Below are 18,702 nucleotides of genomic sequence, written 5' to 3'. Positions count from 1 at the left end.
ATTTCCCTCCTCTTTTTTCCAAAATCCCTTTCATGTTATATTGTTTTTACAATAAAAGCTAGTAGAAAACTAAGCTCAGATAAGAAAGAATAGTTTTTGCTGCCAACATTTGTGTCTGTAAATCATACATGAGTTCATAAGCACTTTATTTCCTCGACGGAGCAGGGATGTGGGGAAATATTTATTGAACATTTTGCATGTTGCCTGGCCCTTGTGCTCAGCTGTGAAGAGATGAGACACTTAAATTTCTAGTGGGAAGAACAAGATATAGACCTAGGAAATAGTAAAATTTTTAATATTAAATAATGGTTTGAGATGACTTCGGCGGCCGAGGGCAGGGGCACTGCTCTCTGAGTATCCGGGTGCGCGACCTGGGTGAAACAGAGGAGGCCAGACCTGGTCAGAGCAGATGGAGCTACGCCGTCAGTCTGATTTCAGCTGAGGAGGCGGCCACAGCCACAGGGTGGGGCTTGCCTTTGGATAAAGGACAGGTCAAGGGTCAAGAATTGGGAAGGGCAGGAGAGGGTCAGTCCAGAGAAGCAGAGCGGGACAGAGCTGTGAAAACTTTGTAGGGGGAGAAGGCCCCCCTTGGGGAGGCTCCAGATGCAGCCTCAAAGGGGTGGATAGAGTAGGCCCGGCCATCAGAGGAAGGACACAGTGTCACATGAGAGACCTCTGCCTGGCCCCACGCCTACCACCAGCCAGTTGTGCATGGCACTCCGGGTTCTTAGCTCGTCATGTCCAAATCCTGGTGAGAACGCCGCCAGTGAGGACAACGCTGCTACCACCCTGACCTTGGCCGCCACAGCTTGCATGGGACACAGAGCAGCCCCTGCTGCTACCCCAAACAGGAGATTCTCCCCTGTCCCTGCTTCTTTGCTCACTAGCCCCGGGCCCAGATCTGGGGTGAGGAGCATCTTATTGGCTGGGCTTGGGTACAGACTCAGGCTGACTGCTAAGGGCAACAGGCCAGCGTGTGTCTGCATTTTCAGTTTCCACAATGGGAGGGGAGCCTCATAAAGTGAGGATCTCTGTAAACAAAGGACGGGCTTCAGATGTATTACTGCTGTTCATCTCCCTAGGAAGCCCCAGGCTCGAACCCCCATCCCCTCATTCGTAAGGTGAGGAGGCAGGATGGCAGACTGAACACCCGTATGTAACTGCACTCCCTACAGCAAAGGATTTTTAAAAAGACATCAACTCAATAGGAAGGAGGAGATGGTGACGATATGATGTTGGAAGCTGGAAACAGGGAGAAGGAACACCTGACCGAGAGGTCCCAGATAGACAGAACAGTAGGCTGTTTGATCCCCAGAAGACACTCAAGTCTGTTCTCGCCCCAGACCTCAAAGCCTCAGGATCGTGCAGCCGCAGGAACACCTGAAAATGGGGATGAATGAGAGTTAAAACAAGGAGTACAGAGCAAAGGCTTTTGTAATCTGTGGGAATCTGGCTCCCCAACTCACTTCAAGCTGTTGGGTAACTGCCCCTCATCTCTCCAGCAAAAGTCCAGAACTCATCTCTCAGGAGAAGGCCGGGCACATCTAAGAGCTTAGATGCTGGACTGAAAACGAGATAGAGCATGCTCTGACCCCACCCAGCTCCCTTCCCCTGCTCGGTCCAGAAGCCACCAGGCCAGACCTCTTCCCCAGGAGGAGACTGAAAGAGTTTCCCGGGGGAGTCTGACCAGCTGCCCATGAAAGACCTCAAGGCACTGACACTGGAGGATTCCCCCACCAGTAGTTCATCGAGATCTCAGAGTTTCTAATCGGCATTTTGGTACTTAATCGTGGTCTGGTGAACCACAAATCACCAGACATCTGAGAGACACGTCTGTCAGGGAATAGAACAAAGCTGACAAACTGAAGATAGAGTGTATAGAAACAAGCTTCTGCAAGTGCAGAAAGCCTTTAAAGATTATTATTAGGGATGCCTGGGTGGCTCAGTGGGTTAAGCATCTGCCTTCGGCTCAGGTCATGATCCCAGGGTCCGGGGATCGAGTCCCACATCGGGCTCTCTGCTCAGTGGGGAGTCAGCCTCTCCCTCTGCCTGCCACTCCCCTTGCTTGTGCTCTTCTCTCTCTCTCTCATCTTTCTGACAAATAAATAAATAAAATCTTTAAAAAAATAAAATAATTAAAGATTATTATTAATTATCTCAGGGAGATAAGAGGAGATACTACATCCATGAAGCTCTAATCAAAGGAACATTCAGAGAATAGACAATTATGAGATTTATTGGAAATTAAAAGCAGAAAGAAATGATTTTTAAAAAGGAATAGGTGGATTAGAAGGCAAATGTGAGAAAATCTTCCAGAAAATAAAATGAAAAGACAAAGAATTGGAAAACAGGTGAGGAAAGGTAAGAATATTGAAAAATCAATTCAAGAGATTCAACAGCTGAGCAACAGGAGTTGAAGAAAGAGAAAACAGAAAGAAATTGTAAATGAAATACTTCAAGAAAATTTCTCAGGAATGAAGAACACACATTTTTTAATTGAAAGGACCCAAATTTTGCACCACAATGGATGAAAACAGACCCACACCAAAGCGCATTGCTGCAAAATTTCATGAGCCTAGGGACAAGAAGTCTACACGTTTCCAGAAAGACTAGAAGACATAACATAATGCTCTCAAAATTCCGAAAGAATTATTTCCAAACCAGATTCTATACCCAGGCAAAGTGAGAGGAGAGGAAAAGGCATCTGTAGAGACTCAAGATCTCAACCAATGAAAATCTCTCCGCCCTTTCTCAGGAAGCCCCTGGAGCCACAACATGGGGGGGGGGGGGGGGGGAGCGGGGGAGCAGACCACGAGAGAGCATCCTCTGGATGGCCGGGGGACCAGGAGAGCCAGCCCAGGAGAGAGGGCAGAAGGAATCCCGAGGGTGCTGGTCACTAGGGATCCCAGGATGTCTACTGAGTCCCAGGCAGAGACTGGAGAAAGCTTGAACATTTGTGGCCAAGCATAGTCGGGGCTCCGCAGCTCCCCGCCTTCCTTGGGGATGGACAGGCAGGCACAGTAAAGTCAGAGGAGCTACTCCTTCCACAAGGTGACTCCAAGTGAGGCGTGACGAAGTACGTTCCTAACGTGAATGGCCACGCTGAAGTGGAGCCTCTTGTCAAGGGCCTTCTTCCAGCCCACTGCATCGCACAGAGGCACACAAAGGACGAATTCTCCTTTACCTGGTCTACAGGCGTGTGTGAGCAGGCAGTGCCCAGAGAGCTGAGGGCCTTTCCCTCCTTGTGCGGAGCATACACTTAAAACATATAAGTTCGGACTGTACCAAGTGCTTTGGAAAAAATAAAACAGGTTACGGAGTTGAGAGTGGCTATGAGGGGCAAGTCGGGGCAGGCCTCTCCAAGGAAGTGACATTTGAGCTGAGACCTGCATGATGCGGTGAGCTGACTGTGTAAGCGTCTTGTGGGGGGTGGGGGGGCAGCAAGAGCAAAGTCCCTGGGGTGGGAAGGAGTTTGACATGTTGAAGACACCAACAGAGAGGCAGGAGGAGAGCAGCAGCGATGGGTTAGGAAGGGGCCGGTGGGGCCAGAGTCGGCAAGGCTGTGGCAGCTGGGACGAAGGGGCCACAGGGGACTGGAGGCTCAGGGAGTTTCGAGCGAGAAATGCCTTGACATTATTTACTTGGTGTCACTATTAATATCCTGGGATGGAGATGACTAACTCCCTTCCAACATCCATTCCTCCTTCTGTCTCACCACAGAATCCTGGGAAAAGGGCTCAGCAAAAAAAAAAAAAAAAAAAAAAAGCAAAAAAACAGCCCCTACATTTCCCAGCAGCCTCCCTTTCAGCTAGGTATGGTCAATGCACAAAATTCCGGCCTCCTCCATTTTCCTCTTTCCAGCCTGACATGATGGCCAGAAGTCCAGCAGCCATTTTGGACCATGAGGCGACCTAGGATAGGAGCCACATGCTAGGAAAGGCCATAGACAAGCAGAAAGAACCCGGGTCCCAGATGACAACAGATGGTCTTAGCAGGCTTACGCTGCCAACCTCCAGACTTGTTTTATGGGAGGAAATGAACCTTGTGAAGGTAGGCTGCCATCTTCCAGGCCATCTTGATTCCCAAGAATCCCCTCCTGGTAGGACCGAGATCTTGCATGGGACTCTTGGAATCACTGATAGGTTGGAGGCATCAGCCTCTTATCTGCCCATTTCCTCCATTCACGCACAGGCAGCAGGCATCTCAAAGATTCCCTCTACCTTCCAAATCTCAGAGTGTCAGAAGAGAAGGGGCCTTCGGGGCGGGAAGGGTCCCCCAGGAAAGGGCACCGACATTCTTGCTAAAGGAGGGGACTATGGGGTTTTCTTTTTCTTGGCTCCGTGGGGGAGAGTGGTGAGGAGTGAAATGACAAGTGGGTTTCTATGTTTAAACTTTTGTATCCTGATCCTTTACTCAGCAACCAGAACCCCCCAGGCTATGTTGTTTTTTTTTATATACACACAGAATTCAGCCTTCAGAGTTGGAGTTTGAGAGCTCAGAGCTTCACCAGAATCACCTGGGTATCGGATCATTAAAAATACAGATTCCCGGGCCCACTCCCCTGAGTCAGACATCCAGTTAGGCCCCTGCTTTCCTCCCACAGGTATCCTTGCCTCCAGGACTGGTTCAGGCTCCAGATCCGGACATTCTTGCCCTCAGTTCCCTCCCACATGCAATCCATCAGCGGCTGCTGCTGGCTCCACCCCCGGACCTATCCCAGACCCCGCCCCCCCCACTTGCCTCCATCCATGGCCACTCCCCTGGCCCGAGCCCCCTCCTTGCTCACTACAGCCTCCTGAGCTTTTTTAGTAATGTCAACCAGAAGCTGGAATTCCGCGTTTAAAGCTCTCCAAAGACTTCCCGCTACACTTAGAGTGAAGTGCAAACTCCTTTCATGGCTGAATCCTTCTCACACTCTTGCTGCCTCTGCTTCAATCATTTCCCTCTTTTCCATTCCCCACCCGCACCCCAAATATTCTATACTGGTTCCGACCATAGGGCCTTTGCTGGGCTGGTCTTCTTTCTCCCCAGATTCTCATCATCCCTCAGGTCACAGCTTAAGCGCCACCTCCCTCTCCTGCCCCCACCCCCGCATTCTCCAGCACATCTCTCTCTTTATATTCCACACTGCAGTTATCTGAAGCTATCTTGTTCATGTATTTACTTACCTGTCTGTTGTCTTCTTCTTTCCCCACTGGAGTGTAGAACATGAGCAGGGACCTCAGTGGACGTGTCCACCAGACCCCCAGGGCCCAAGTGACACCTGGCACATAATAGGTGTTCCATAAATATTTGTTAAATGGGTGAACAAACGTGTGCAGCACTTGCCCACCCACCGTCTCATTTAATCCCTGCATCAGAGGAAGTCAGCGGGGCACAGAGGTGCATGTCCCACAGGCTAGGTGGCCGGGCCATGACCCATGCGCACTCTCCTCGCCCCGGCTTGGAGGTTCACCTGTCTACCACAAGCTCATTGTTGTGGGGTGGGAAGAACCTGTGCTTTGCAGCTTCTCTCCCTTCTTTAGCTCCCAACACTGGGCTGGTGCCTGCATCCCACCTTCCTTCCAAAAGAGGCCATGCCCGATGTTCTCAGTCCCTTCCCGTGTGGCCAGAACCAAATGCCCAAGCAGGAGACGAGTGCTCTGAGCTGCTGCCTGGTGGGGGGATCTGCCTGCTTTCTCTATTCAGAAGATGTTTTCCCAAGCTCCTCCTGGTGCTAAATCATTCTTCCAAATTAGCAGCAATGCTCATTACCAACCCAACCATCTCCCATTAGGCAGTAAATGTGTGTCTGCTGTGGAAGCTCCCCCAGACCCCAGGCCACCCCCCCATCACTCCTGGATGGGGGTGGGGAGTGGGGGCTGACTAGGGGGTGGGGGCAGGTGGCCACCCCTAACTGGTGGGAGGGCATGTCAGAGTGGCTGTAGGTCCCCGTTCTGTGCCCTCACCCCTCAGTCCACTGCTCCGCCACCCCCTGCTTGGAAGAGCATACATAGATGCCCTAGCTTTCCGGGACAGTTTGTGGGCCTCTGTCACAGATCTGTGTGTGGGACTTGCTGCTGGATTTTAAAGAAGACATTAGGGCAGGGGCATTTGTAAAGCAACGAGAGACCAGAAACCATTTACTTATGGAAATGCTCTTAAAGTTCAATCACTGCACATTCTACAATTTGATGAGAGCTTTTAAAACAGCCCATGGGTGCTCTCAGCCTCCTGTCCATTCCCAGGCCTCCAGGGCTCCCTGAAGCTGGACAGGGCCTGGAAACCACCTTGAATCCCAACCGATGTGCTGAGAGTCTCCAGCTTACTGTGGGTTTTACAGGCTGCTCACAAGACTGTCTTCAGGGAACAGGACACTGATTAGAACTCAGGAGTGAAATGGCTCATCCTACACAACGTGTATAATAAATATTAGACAACAACAACAACAACAACAATAATTCTGCCTGCATCTTCCACGTTGTCTAAGGAAGTGTCAGAAGCACAATTACAAACTGGTGAAAAAGCAACATTTGGCTGCTTGAAAATAGCCTCTTTTGGCTCATTAGCGGGGTGTGTGCCTGAGGGCAGGGAACGTTCATCCAGCTCTGGAATTTTTATTACCACAATGGCTCCACACATCATGCTGAATTCGGCAGATTTCCTGAGACCTTTCTGCTAAGCACAAGGGAAGCCCTGGAGCTCACAGTGGGGCGAGCTCATCATTCACTTATCCAACACATATTAATTGAGCTTCTACTATGTGCCAGGCACTGTTCACAATGCTGCGGTACTCAGGAGATGGAAAACAACATATCCCTGCCTTTGTGGAGCTTTGTCTGTTGTGGTGGATATGGAGAGGCAAACAAAACCCCAAAGACAATTACAGGTAAGTGTAATGGAAAACCAAGAAAGCTAAGCAGGGAGGGTTGTCATGGAGAAAGACAGGGTGGGGGCAGCAGGTGACTTTAAATCGTGGGATCAAAACAAGCCTTACTAAATCGGAGGCTATCTGGACCATTAGCTTCAGCATCCCTGAGAAATTAGAAATGTGAATTCCTGGGCCCCTGCGATCTGGGTTCAACAAGCCCTCCCATGATTCTGATGCATACTTGAGAGGTGTGTGGGCTGACAGCTGAGTGCCCGAAACAGTGAGCCTAGGGTACCACGAAGAGAGCAGAGCAATGAGGCCAGCGAGCTAGAGCTCAGGGTGCAGGACGTGACACAGGGCAGCCAGCAAGGGTTTCTCGGGCCTTCCTGAGACATTTGGATTCTGTTCCAGATGTGCGCTGTCCTCTCACCTTCCCCCTGGCTTCACGTGGTTTGCTATAAATGCTCTGGATTTCACCTTCCACCTCTTTCCTGAGGAAGAGGCAGGGGCTAACTCATGCCCAACCTCTTGGGAGTTTTCAGGTTTGATCCTGTGCCCAGATGAGTTGGCTGGTCATTTGTCCCCTCCACTCTAGGATGGTAGAGAGGGATGGAGGAGAGACCCCGCTATTTCCCCACTATTTCTAAAAACAGGGAAATGAGTGTGGGGGCAGTGCAAGTGGTGATGTGAAGGGAAGGCTGAGAGGGCCAAGTAAAACAAGCCATGATGGCGGGAGTGGGGACACGGGTAGGGGCCTCACAGGGACTAAGGAGAGACTTAGAAGCCCTCACTTTCTCCCAGAGCCACAGATCAGCAAACACAGCAGCCCCCAACCTGCCACCCCGCTCCATCCGGCTACGGGACCACGGGAAGAGCAGAGCAGTGTGGGGCCACTACCAAGCCCATCACAAACTGCGTGTGGACCACACTGGCGATGTGCAACCAGGGGGACAGGCTGATGAGCTCCTGGGGACCCACTGGAGCATTTCTCCTGCAAGTCAGTGTACAACCCTTCCCATGGACACTGCCTCAGCATGCAGGTTAGTGCTGCTTGCAGAAAAGCTTCCTGCCTGGCTCGTACTCCAGAAACTCAGTTTGAAAGCTGGTGGGCAGCAGACAAGCCAGAATGCCAGATGGAAGTCCCAGTCCAAAATGCAGGACATGCATGAGAAAGACTTGATGAATTCAGAAACCAGAATGGCACGTGGTGAACTCTGTGAGGCCATTCATTCACTCTTCCTGTTGTCAAAGTATTTCCTGAGCATCTACTATGTGCTGGGGACTGTTCTAGGTTCTAAGGATCCCACATCCTTGAACAAGATGGACAAGGTTCCTGCTTCCCTGGAACTTACCATTCTAAGGGCAGGAGATAATACATGAGCTTACAGATAGGAACATTTCAGATTGTGAGTAGTGCTATAACACATGGGGATGTTTATGGTGAGAGCTACTTAAGAAAGGCCTCCCAGGGAAGTTGGGAGAGGAGCTGAGACTTGCAGAAAGTGTGTTCCAGGCAAAGGGAACTGCAAGAGCAAAGACCCTGTCACAGGAGATGGCACACACTGTCTCTTTCCCCCAGAACAAGCCCAGGTGCTCGCCTAAGTGGGGTTTCCCCATACTCCAAGGGCTGGTGAGAAAGGAGATCATATCAGAGACAATCAGCCTGATATTTGCAGGTCCCTGGAGCTCGCATGGGGGCGGGCCAGGGGTTTAAGGCGGTGGTGGGAGGTAAAGCCAGGGGCTTTAAAGTCAGCCAGACGTGGGTGATGGTCCCAGCTCCCTCCCTCAGCAGCTGCGTGACCTGGGAAAATTGCTTCATATCTCTGGGCTTCCATTTCCTCACCCCTATCTTGTTTAGATGTAATTCCTGAAAATGAGATTTGTGAATCGCTCTGGTAGGACGCTGCTCCATCCTCAGTAGCTGTGATTTCGGCATCAAATTTCAAGCCGCATTCTGTGTTTGTCCTGCAGGGCTTACTAAGCACCTACTAACCACAGAAGGGATGATGACATGATTCCCATCCCCCACCCCCCACTTGTACACACAGAGCGGGTGGTGTTCCCGGAGAACAACGCAGAGCAATGCAAGCACTGCAAGGGCACTGTATGCCGGTCTTGTCTGACCGGCTTCCAGGCCTTCTTTTCTGGAAAAAGCATCGGGAGTTTCCATCAGTCCCTGAGGGTCAGGTGGGATTCCTCCCTCCTCCCAGGTGCACGGGCCCAGGGCCTGGGCCCACGCCTTCAACTCGTGCAAGCCCCGCCCCACTTCAGTGACTGCTCAGGGATGGGCCAATGAAAATCGTCCTGGGACTTGTGCTGACCAGTGGACAAACCAGCCGGATGAGGGCCTCGACTGCTGGGGCCACCCTTCCGCTCGTTGGGGGAAAGCTTCCTCAGAATAAAGTCCCAGGGAGAAGAGCAGAGCTGAGAGATGGAGAGAAACCAAATAGCGATGACAAGAGTCCCTGGAACCACCCAGGCCTCATGCCAGCAGCACTATCTCTGGACTTACAATTATGTGAGACAATTTCCTTTTGGCTCATGCCAATTTTAAGAGGGCTTCTTTCCCTTGCAACCAAAGAGGCCTGACTGATACAGAGGGTTGTATATGGAGGGTTAGAGCTGGAGCTTCCACGAATGGTTGTGGATCAGTGATTAGGGAGAGATGAGGGTATAGACTGAGGAATGGTAAGAAATTCGATCGAATGGTGGTGTGGCATGTGCTTGTTACTTCTTCACCATCAGTTCGCCCACCTTCCTCAGAGAACCCCAAACTTCTTAGCCATGCATTTGGGTAGAAGTGACCCCACAGGCAGCCCTGGGGTGAGCCCAGGTGAGCTTAGCCAATCAGCATTTCCCATTGCACAGTGACAGGTAAATTAATAAAGGAGCACAGGACCTATGTCAACATGATCAGGACCAATGAGATTCAATTCTGGGGATCTTTCCCACTGGATATGAATAAGGAAGCAGGTGGCCTCGGAAGCTTCTGGCAGCCATCTTGGAACAATGATGAGAGAGCCTGCTAAGAATGGAGTCTGTTCCAAGGCAGATCCAAAATATAGGAAGGACAGTCACATTGTGGGAGTCCTGAATTGAGCCTTGCCTGAATAAGGAACAACCCCTGACCTCTTCAGCTGAGTGAGCCAATGCAGTCCCTTTGGGCTTAAGCCAGTTTGGTTCAGTTTTCTGTCATGTGTGAGAAAGAATCCTTTCTACCTTCAGTGGGACTCAAGGTGGGGCTCTCATTTCCTGTCTTCCCACCTCCCAGAGGCCCATGGAGCATCTAGTGCATCCTCCCAGTTCACACCTTGTAGCCTCTAGGAAAGTATTTTGATTTTCTCAAATTCTCAAATCACCAGAATGTAGGGATCTCTCTGGGGCCTTAGAACTGAGATTCCTGAAGGGGCCAAGGATCAATGGAAGCTTGTCTGCCATGCAGGCTGCAGCGAGCCTGCACCCTAGATGCCCGGGGAAAGGTAATAACTCATCTTGGGTCCTCTTTGGCCCTTCCCCCAGCCTAGTCTAGGCAAGGACAGACATCAGTCCCACTTATCAGGCTCCTTATTTCATCCTTTATCCAGCTGTCTCAGATGTCACTCCACATCCTTAACACAGAGTTATGAGAGATTGAGCGCTCAGGCCTGGGCCGGCTGAAGGATTCATTGGTCTAGGGCTGCCCATTCATCAGGAATAAATCTCAATGGCTATGGGGGTTGGGGTGGAATTTGATCGGCTGTACCTGGGGGTGGGGGCTTTGCTATCAGTGACCACAAATATCAAAGCCAGGTAGAGGAGGGTGATGGTAATGGTGGTGACACTGGGTGAGGAAAAGACCCCTGTGTTCCTGGAAAGACAGTGCTGGGCCTACCAGGGTACAAGGAAGACCAGCTCCAGCAAACTGTATTTGTCAGACAAACACACTTTACTCAGTAATTGTGAGGCTTCCCAGGCAGGGGAACCCTGGAAGGTAAGGAGCCCAACTTGCCCCCAAAGTAATAAAAAAAAAAAAATCTTTTTAAAACTTGTATTAGACCATGTCTCTACCCTGCTTAAACAACCCCCAAATTGTTGCCCATTGCAATTAAAATAGAATGCTGACCCCTGATCCCAGTCACAGAGCCCTCCTTAATGGAGCCTCCAGCCCACCTTGCCCACCAACACTCCAGACCCTCCAGGCTCTGCCTATTCTTCAGACACTCAGGCTCACTCCTGCCTCAGGACTTTTGCACTCACTGTCCTCTCCCCCTAGACTCACTCTCCCCAGATTATTGTGTGGCTGCATTCAGGGCCCAGTGTAGATGGAATCAGGCATCTCCAGAGAGGCCTCCCCAACCCCCTCCTCAGTCTCCCTCTGCTGCATTCCCTTCATAGTGTTTAGCACTGGTTGAAATTGTCTTGTTCCTTTTCCCTTTCCTTCAACAGAAGCCAGCTAGAATTCTAGTCCCTAAAGGCAGGTCCCCAGCTATCATTTGGTGCATTGCTGGATCTCGTAGACCCTCAATAAATATACATTAAAATGAACAAACTACTGGTCAGCTGCCTCTTCCAGAGCAAAGCCCTGAGACAAGGTGAATTAGAAAAGGTGTGCAGGCCAAACTATGGTCTACTGTCCAGGGTGCTGAAGGCTCCCTCGTCTACCACTGCCATGGCTTCTCTAGGAGACGGGAAGAAGGCAGTCCATTCTGGGGAGAACGGCGTTTTGTGTCACCAGGAGGTTGCCATAGGAACGCCTTGCTGTGCAGTAAAGACCCCCACTTAAAGTTAGAGATGTGGAGATATGAAGCGATTGTGGAAGTCGATGAAGTATTGACCAGTAGCTGTGGAGCCCTTGGGGAAGGACTTTCAGGTCACACCCCTCCCCCGCCCCTGCCCTCAGCTTCATCTCACAACTCCTTTCTGTCCCTTCACTTCCACCTTCGCCCCTCCCCAGCCCACCCCCATCTGGGTGGCCAGAGCAGTAGTCCGGGGGGCCATGAGAGAGAAGCGAAGTGCTGACGACAGGCCAAGGGTCATGCCAAGATCATCTCAGCCATCTCCGCTGACGGGATAGCAATCATAGAAGTTGTAGATGAGGTATGACAGTCCACATGTACGGAGCACTTACTTTATGTACATCAGACTCAGAGCTTAGACTGAGTATTCAGACTCATGAATTAGTAGACTGAAGCCTACACAACCCAGAGGGAGTTCTTATTATGATCCTCATTTCACAGATGAAAAAACTAAGGCTCAAAGAAGTTACATGAAATTTTTGAAAATTCCCACCTAGTAAAAGGTAGTTCCAGGATTTTAACCCAGGGAATCTGAATCTAGAATTCAAGTTCTTTTTTTTTTTAAGTTTTTTTTTTTTAAAGTAATCTCTACACCCAACGTGGGGCTCAAACTCACAACCCTGAGATCAAGAGTCACATGCTCCACCGACTGAGCCAGTGAGGTGCCACCAGAATTCAAGCTGTTAACCAAACCACCATCTCAGCAATTCTAAACAACAACAAATATAGCAACTCCCATGTGTTGAATGGTTACTGTGGGCCACACATTCTGGGAAACTATGGATTGCAGGGGCAAAGTCACTCACCCAAGTGTTAGAGTCTGGATCTGCATAACTGTCCAGAGCCCAAGTTCGTTCTCCAACATCGACAGAGGCCTGGACCTATAGGGCCAGGGAAGACCCTCCACTCTGGCCACTCTGGACTCCAGGAGGGACTGCTGATGCCTGCACCACCCTGCCTAATCCCAAGGTTTAAGGCGATGACCCCTTTCTCCAAACCCACCATGCCTCAGAACCAGGGAGGGCACTGAGAATACCTGGCAATCAGACCCCCAACAAAGTCCCTGGATGGGCTGCAGGGTAGCATGGGACCCTAGCCCAGAGGAGGACGGCACTCACCATTGCTCACGTGGGCAAGACTGTTATCTTCTCTGAGCCCAGCTCTCCTCATCATAACTGGGGGATAACCCTCCTCCCTCCACTCAAATTCATGGGTTTTGAGACTAGTGTGACTGTGCCTCCGAACTTGTTACTCGGTGAACGTGGCTGCTATAGTGTAGGCGAGCCCACCGTTAAGAAATCAGATAGAGAGTCAATACTTACTATAGCAAGCCTTCCTTGGTTCTTCACCCTCCAAATGGATTCTCTTAAAGGCATTTCAAATTATAAAACTTTCATCTAAATGTTATTTTCTGGGGCGGCTGGGTGGCTCAGTCGGTGTAGCGTCTGCCTTTGGCTCAGGTCATGATCCTGGGGTCCTGGGATTGAGCCTGACATCAGGCTCCCTGCTCAGTAGGGAATCTGCTTCTCCCTCTGCCTCTGCCCACCCTACCCCCAGCTCATGCTCTCTCTCTCTCTCTAATTCTCTCTATATATCTCAAATAAATAAATACAATCTTTAAAAAAAAAATGCCGTTTTCTGGGAATGTGCCAACTGCCAAATGGCTAAGAGCCGAGAGGCTATGTTGGGGTCAAAACTAGCCCAGACCAGAGGTTGCCTGGGCTTGCTGTGAGGACATGCTCCCCAGGCCCTCTCTTTGGCTCTTGTGCCCTCTGTCTCCTGGTTCTGCCTTCATCCATCATTAGGGAACAACAGAGCTCAGGGCTAGGGTGGGCTGGGCTGGGGTCTCATTGTTCTTTTAGGCCATGTTCTGGCATCTTCCCCCCAAAAGAAGCCACTTTCTCCCAGTCCCCCTGGCAAGAAAAGTCATGAGGCATCCTGCCAGAGGGAAGACCAGACACCCTTCTAGGTTCCAGAGAGCAAAGGGGGCTTTTCTGGGGGAGTCCTCTAATTTCCTTTCTGATACTCCCCCTAATCCCCACACATCCAGAATGCCAAAACTTTAACTAACCTAGCAACCCTTGTCTATTGACATTAGTCAACTATTGCTGTGATAATGCTGCACAACAAAGGACCCTAAAATCTCAGTGACTTAACAACCATCATTATTTCTCTTGTCTGTAGTCTGAGGGTTGGCTGGGTGGCTCTGCTTTGGGTCACAGGGTCGGTTCAGGTCTGGTACACATGTCTTGCATGCCCTTCTCATGGTAGCTGGAAGAAGTGCAAGAGGCCCATCTAAACCACACAGATTTAAAGCCTCTGTTCACATCATATCCCCTAACATTACATTGGCCAAGGTGAGTCATGTGACAAGTTCAATGTCAGTGGGGTGGGGAAGTGTCCTTAGCCCATTAGAGTGGGAGCTGCTGCAAAGTCACATGGCACCCCAAAATCTAAGCCTCTATGTTAACTAAACAGCAAAAGCCACATGGCAGAGGGTGTGGCTATATACTTCCATTAGAGGAAGAGGGTGGCTCCAAATAGGACGGGGTGGGTTTAAGTTGATCATTGCTTTCAATCCATTTTCTTTGGGCGGATTCATCCTCCCTGTTTGGAGCAGCCTTGTTTTCAGTTTGAGTGGGACTGATCCCACTACCAGCTCTAGAGATGGACCTGGACAAGCTCAAAACAATCTGATAGCCCATCCCATGGCCACAGTTGTTGTTTCAAGGAAAGACACATGACCTAATTCAGGCCAATGGAGACACTGAATCCCAAAGGAATCCAGAAAGTTCTCCCTTTCTCACTAGAAAGAACAAAGAAATGTGGAGTCCAAGGAGCTTCTGGCAACCAAGTTATGATTCTGAGGGGACCCGCCTTGGAATGAAGCAATGGAAAAGAGTACAGAAAATAGAAAGAAATCAAGTTCTGAGGAGATGTAATTCAGCTGGATTAAGCATTACCTGAAACCTGACCTACTACTTGACTTTTCACTTACAGAAGCAAACGCATTCCCATTTTTGTTTAAGCCAGTTTAAGTTTTGTTCTCCATCATTTGCAACCCAAAGATTCCTAAGTGAAAGATGATATCAGAGAGGAGACAGAAGAACTGAGGTTCTCTAGTTACTGTCACCCTTATATCACACAAGCCAGAAACATTGGGCCTAAGAGACTCATGGGATTTGATCATCTCTGCTAGAGCATTCAGAGCCAGCCATTCCGCCTGGCACCTCACTCCACCACCACGGGCCTCCAGCCCCCCAAAATCACCCTGCACCTCCGACCTGTTCACTTTCTTGATGCAGCCTCAAGTCTTGGGCTGGCCCCAAAGCTCTGGGAGTCTGGAGTTGCTGCCTCATACATCAAAGATGCTTTCGCACGACAAAATGTTGGTCATTTTTCAATGTGTGTGGCTATCTTCGAGCAAACTTGAATGCCAGAAGTCGGGCTGGGAGGCAGTACTAGATAAATGGGACTGCCCCCAGAAGGAGCCAGCAACGTCTGCCTACTCTCCCCACCCAAAGTGGGTGAAGGTGAGGGGACCTGGGAAAGGGGCTGTGGGTGTGTTCCCACGGCCTACACACTCACAATAAACCCGGAGGAGTTTGGCTGTCTCTGGACCCCAAAGCATCGTTCCCCAACCCTTAGTCACTGAGAAAACTTTCCATGTTATTGTTGCTTTAAAATCGTGTTTTGTGAACGAGAGGAAGAAAAAGACAAATCCATTAAGCCATTTTTTCCTAACACTCCAGCCACCACAGGCTGCTGGGGCTTGAAGAAAAATCAAGACAGCCCTGGCCTGGGACAGGTACAGCGGGGGACCCACGCAGCCCTCCTCCCGCCCGGCTCAGCCGCTCCCTGACGCCGGCTCTCTGCTCTCCCCAGACGCTCAGGGCTCCTTCCTCTCCCGGGCCCTTACTCCCCTCCCGCCCCGGCCCTGCCCCGCGCGCCTCCCGGTCCCGCCGCAGGTCGGTGCTCGGCCGCGCGCCGCTCCGCAGCCTAGACAGACAGTGCCCCCCTCAGGCCACACTCGGCCCTGGGCTGCGGCGACCTGCGCGACAAAGACGAACACCCGTGGGGGCTTAGGGGGAGAACACGGGCGAACCTTCACTGGTGACCCCAATTTCAAGTTCGAACCCAGGTCTCCAGAGGTGAGTGTGAAGAAAATGCCTGAATTAAAATGCTAATTACCGTCTTCAGCAATTCGTTACCAGACAGTCACTTGTATCTATTATTAACAGCTTCCCCGCCGCTCGCCAGGAGACACGGATGATTTAAAGATTCAGGTGCAAGAGAGAATAACAGAAGGCCGTGTCTGCACCGTGAAGCCCGATCTGTGGGGGTGCCACCCCATTCTGCCCACCCTGCAGAGAGATGATAAGAGGAGGTCCCCGGCAACAAGAGGTGAGGCCCCAGAAGGTCCCTGGGGGCTCCCCAGGTGGGAACTTGGGAAGTGGTTAGATCAGCCAGGCACACAGAATAACCTAAACCTTTGTGTTTAAAAATATTTGCAGAGCCCTTTATGGCTCACAAAGTCCTCCAGGATTTCTTAATTAAACACCAGGGTTTGGTGAGGGCAGGAATTTGAGCTCCCGTGCCCAGGTAGGAAGAGGCCCAGGTAAGATGCTACCCTGGGCATGAAGGCTGTCCCCTGACGCTGCCTGCTCCTGGGATCTGGAAGGTTCGCTGCTGAGGAAAAGATGGCCCATGAGCCGAGCTGTCAGTTCCCAGGTGAACCACGTGCTGGCACTTGGGAGAGCGAGAACTCCGTTGTCACACTGACCTCTAGAAATAAGACAGAGCTGGTCTCAAGGGATGCCTTGGGGCCTCGGCAATGCCCACGGAGGGTCTGCCCAGGCGGAGGGTCTGCTGAGGTTGGGGGGGGGGGCGCCTCTGTCCGCTGGGAGAGAGGAGGCGAGGAATAGAAGAGGAGCATGGGATACAGAGTACATGCAAATTGCAGAATAACAGAGCAGAAAAAGCCGCATCTACCCTCCTCTTTGTTCATGACAGGCAGAGAGGGACTGAACTGCCCAAGGTCACTAGAAACTGCCCAGTCAGGGCAGAGGCAGGTTCAAAGGCCCTTCCTAGACTCACAGGCTGGACACCAAAGGGACGACGCACAGAGGCCCTGAGTCCACCCTATTAAGTTGCTGTGACAGTCGCTCCAGCCCGCTGAGATGATCTTGTCCCACATCTGTGTGCTCAGGGAAGCAGGCATTGGGAAGAAGGGCGCTTCATGATTTCTTATGAACCAATGAGGAAATGAATTCGTTGCTATACGTGAACAGCCTCATACACAGGGCATTCTGGGGCTGGCTCCTACCAGCTCCTAGGAAGCAATTGTTAAATATGCAAGATTTGTGAGCTGGTTGTTAAATAATTGGCAGCTTGAAATCAGGCGTGGTGAGAGTATTTACACCACAGCAATCAGCAAATGCTACTAATCAGGGCTTTTTTCCCTACCCCACCCCTACTTCCAGTCAAACACTAGATCCAGTCTTCTTAACTTGGGCTAATCTTAATCTCTGAATCTTCCAAATCCAGGAAGAGTTGAAATGTCTCCTGCATTGTATTCCCTCATTTGGTTTCCTTGGGTGCAGGATTCCCCTACATTTTCAGCCCTGCCTCCGGCCACAAGGCCAGGCCCCCTTCTGGAGCCAGGGCCAGAAGAGTTAAATCCCTATCAGCTCTGAACTCCCTCTCAGTGTGCCAACTGTTTCACTAGGTTCTGGCCCCAGGTGAGGTATAAACACCCCCAGTGATGAATGGCCCCGCAAGCGGTGATGCGGGGGGCCCTCTGCTCTCTCCACCACCTGTTCTCTCCCAGCTGGAGGAAGGCGGGAGGAGGAGGGGGCTTCCATCTGAATCAGAATCATCCATCCTAAGTAATTAGCTACTGAAGAAAATGCAAACCCACAGAAGGGGAGCAGAGGTGCCCCCACCAGCTTCTCCAAACTCCGCCCGCCCCAGGCTTGCCTCAGAGGCTGTTGGGAGAGCCAGAAACCTGAGAAGGCCAGGATGCCATCTGCCAGGGCACGGGGTCTCTCTGCAGAACAAATACTAGGACACTCCTTTCAAGACTGCCGCTGTCAGGCCCAGCCAGGGACCAGCCCCACATCTTCTCTTCCCAAGGCTGGTGCTCTGGCCTCTTGATCACCGTCTCCTCAGCTAGGGAATGGCAAGTGTGTTTGGCAGACACCGCTGGCCACCTGCCCAGTGTCCATTTCCTTCTTACCTGATGTTGTTCAGGTAGATCCTTGGTGTTCCCATGGCCCATGTCCCAGAGTGGGAGGGAGTGGGAGTGTGGTCCAGTTACAGTCACTGACACATGAAGGGAGGTCTGAGGTGTCGGATCCTAGGAAAGAATCATCACAGGGAGAGATGCTCTCTTCTCTCTATCTCTAGGCATTATGGCATCTGGACATGAATCCTGGAGCTTTAGCAGCCATATTGTGACCCTGAGGGCTGCCAGACTGAGGTTGGGGCTGAGCAGAGGCAGAGAAAGTGTCCAGCCCGGTCCCTGGTGATGTCACTGGATCTCTGATTCCCATGCCTGGAGGTGCCTCTCCTCTAGACCTCCTGCCCTGTGAGATAAGAAAGGTCCTCGGGGCGCCTGGGTGGCTCAGTCGTTAAGCGTCTGCCTTCGGCTCAGGTCGTGATCCCAGGGTCCTGGGATCGAGCCCCGCATCGGGCTCCCTGCTCGGCGGGAAGCCTGCTTCTCTCTCTCACACTCCCCCTGCTTGTGTTCCCTCTCTCGCTGTGTCTCTCTCTGTCAAATAAATAAATAAAATCTTTAAAAAAAAAAAAGAAAAAGAAAGGTCCTTATTCATTTTGACTTGGGGTGGTTGCCTGCAGCCAAAGGCGTCCCGACTCAGGGAAAGTAAAGGCTGAATACGATTACCCAGCTAAGTCAGGCCCTCATCTTGGACCCCCATGTGGGTAACTAGGTTTGGGTTGTGCCTGATGCCCAGGCCTCCTGCTCCGCCCAAACTGGTGCTTTCCTGAGGCCTTTCTCTGGCATCTGGAGGGCTACTCTTCCCTGGGTTCCAGGCCAAAGGTGCCAGGAAATAAAAC

At 51.2% G+C, this 18,702-nt stretch overlaps 2 long non-coding RNA genes across 3 annotated transcripts; one reads left to right on the top strand and one right to left on the bottom strand.

Annotated features, from left to right (window-relative positions):
- Positions 1-274: 274 nt before the first annotated feature.
- On the bottom strand, positions 275-5,725 carry LOC118550557 (uncharacterized). Its single transcript, XR_004924620.2, has 2 exons — positions 5,169-5,725; positions 275-1,380 (listed from the first exon to the last, which is right to left on the bottom strand). It is a non-coding gene; the product is annotated as an uncharacterized LOC118550557 (long non-coding RNA).
- LOC118550558 (uncharacterized) lies at positions 3,630-18,347 on the top strand. 2 transcript variants are annotated; one of them, XR_004924622.2, is made up of 4 exons: positions 3,630-4,050; positions 6,750-6,868; positions 15,867-16,029; positions 18,034-18,347. It is a non-coding gene; the product is annotated as an uncharacterized LOC118550558 (long non-coding RNA). The 2 variants fall into 2 exon arrangements; XR_004924621.2 differs by lacking the exons at positions 3,630-4,050; positions 6,750-6,868 and adding an exon at positions 15,643-15,776.
- The last annotated feature ends 355 nt before the right edge of the window (positions 18,348-18,702 follow it).

Source organism: Halichoerus grypus, chromosome 2 (genome assembly GCF_964656455.1).
Source record: "Halichoerus grypus chromosome 2, mHalGry1.hap1.1, whole genome shotgun sequence".
NCBI classification, from domain to species: Eukaryota; Metazoa; Chordata; class Mammalia; order Carnivora; family Phocidae; genus Halichoerus; species Halichoerus grypus.
The sequence above is the reverse complement of the archived record's forward strand: the minus strand, read 5'-3'. Positions and strand labels throughout refer to the sequence as shown.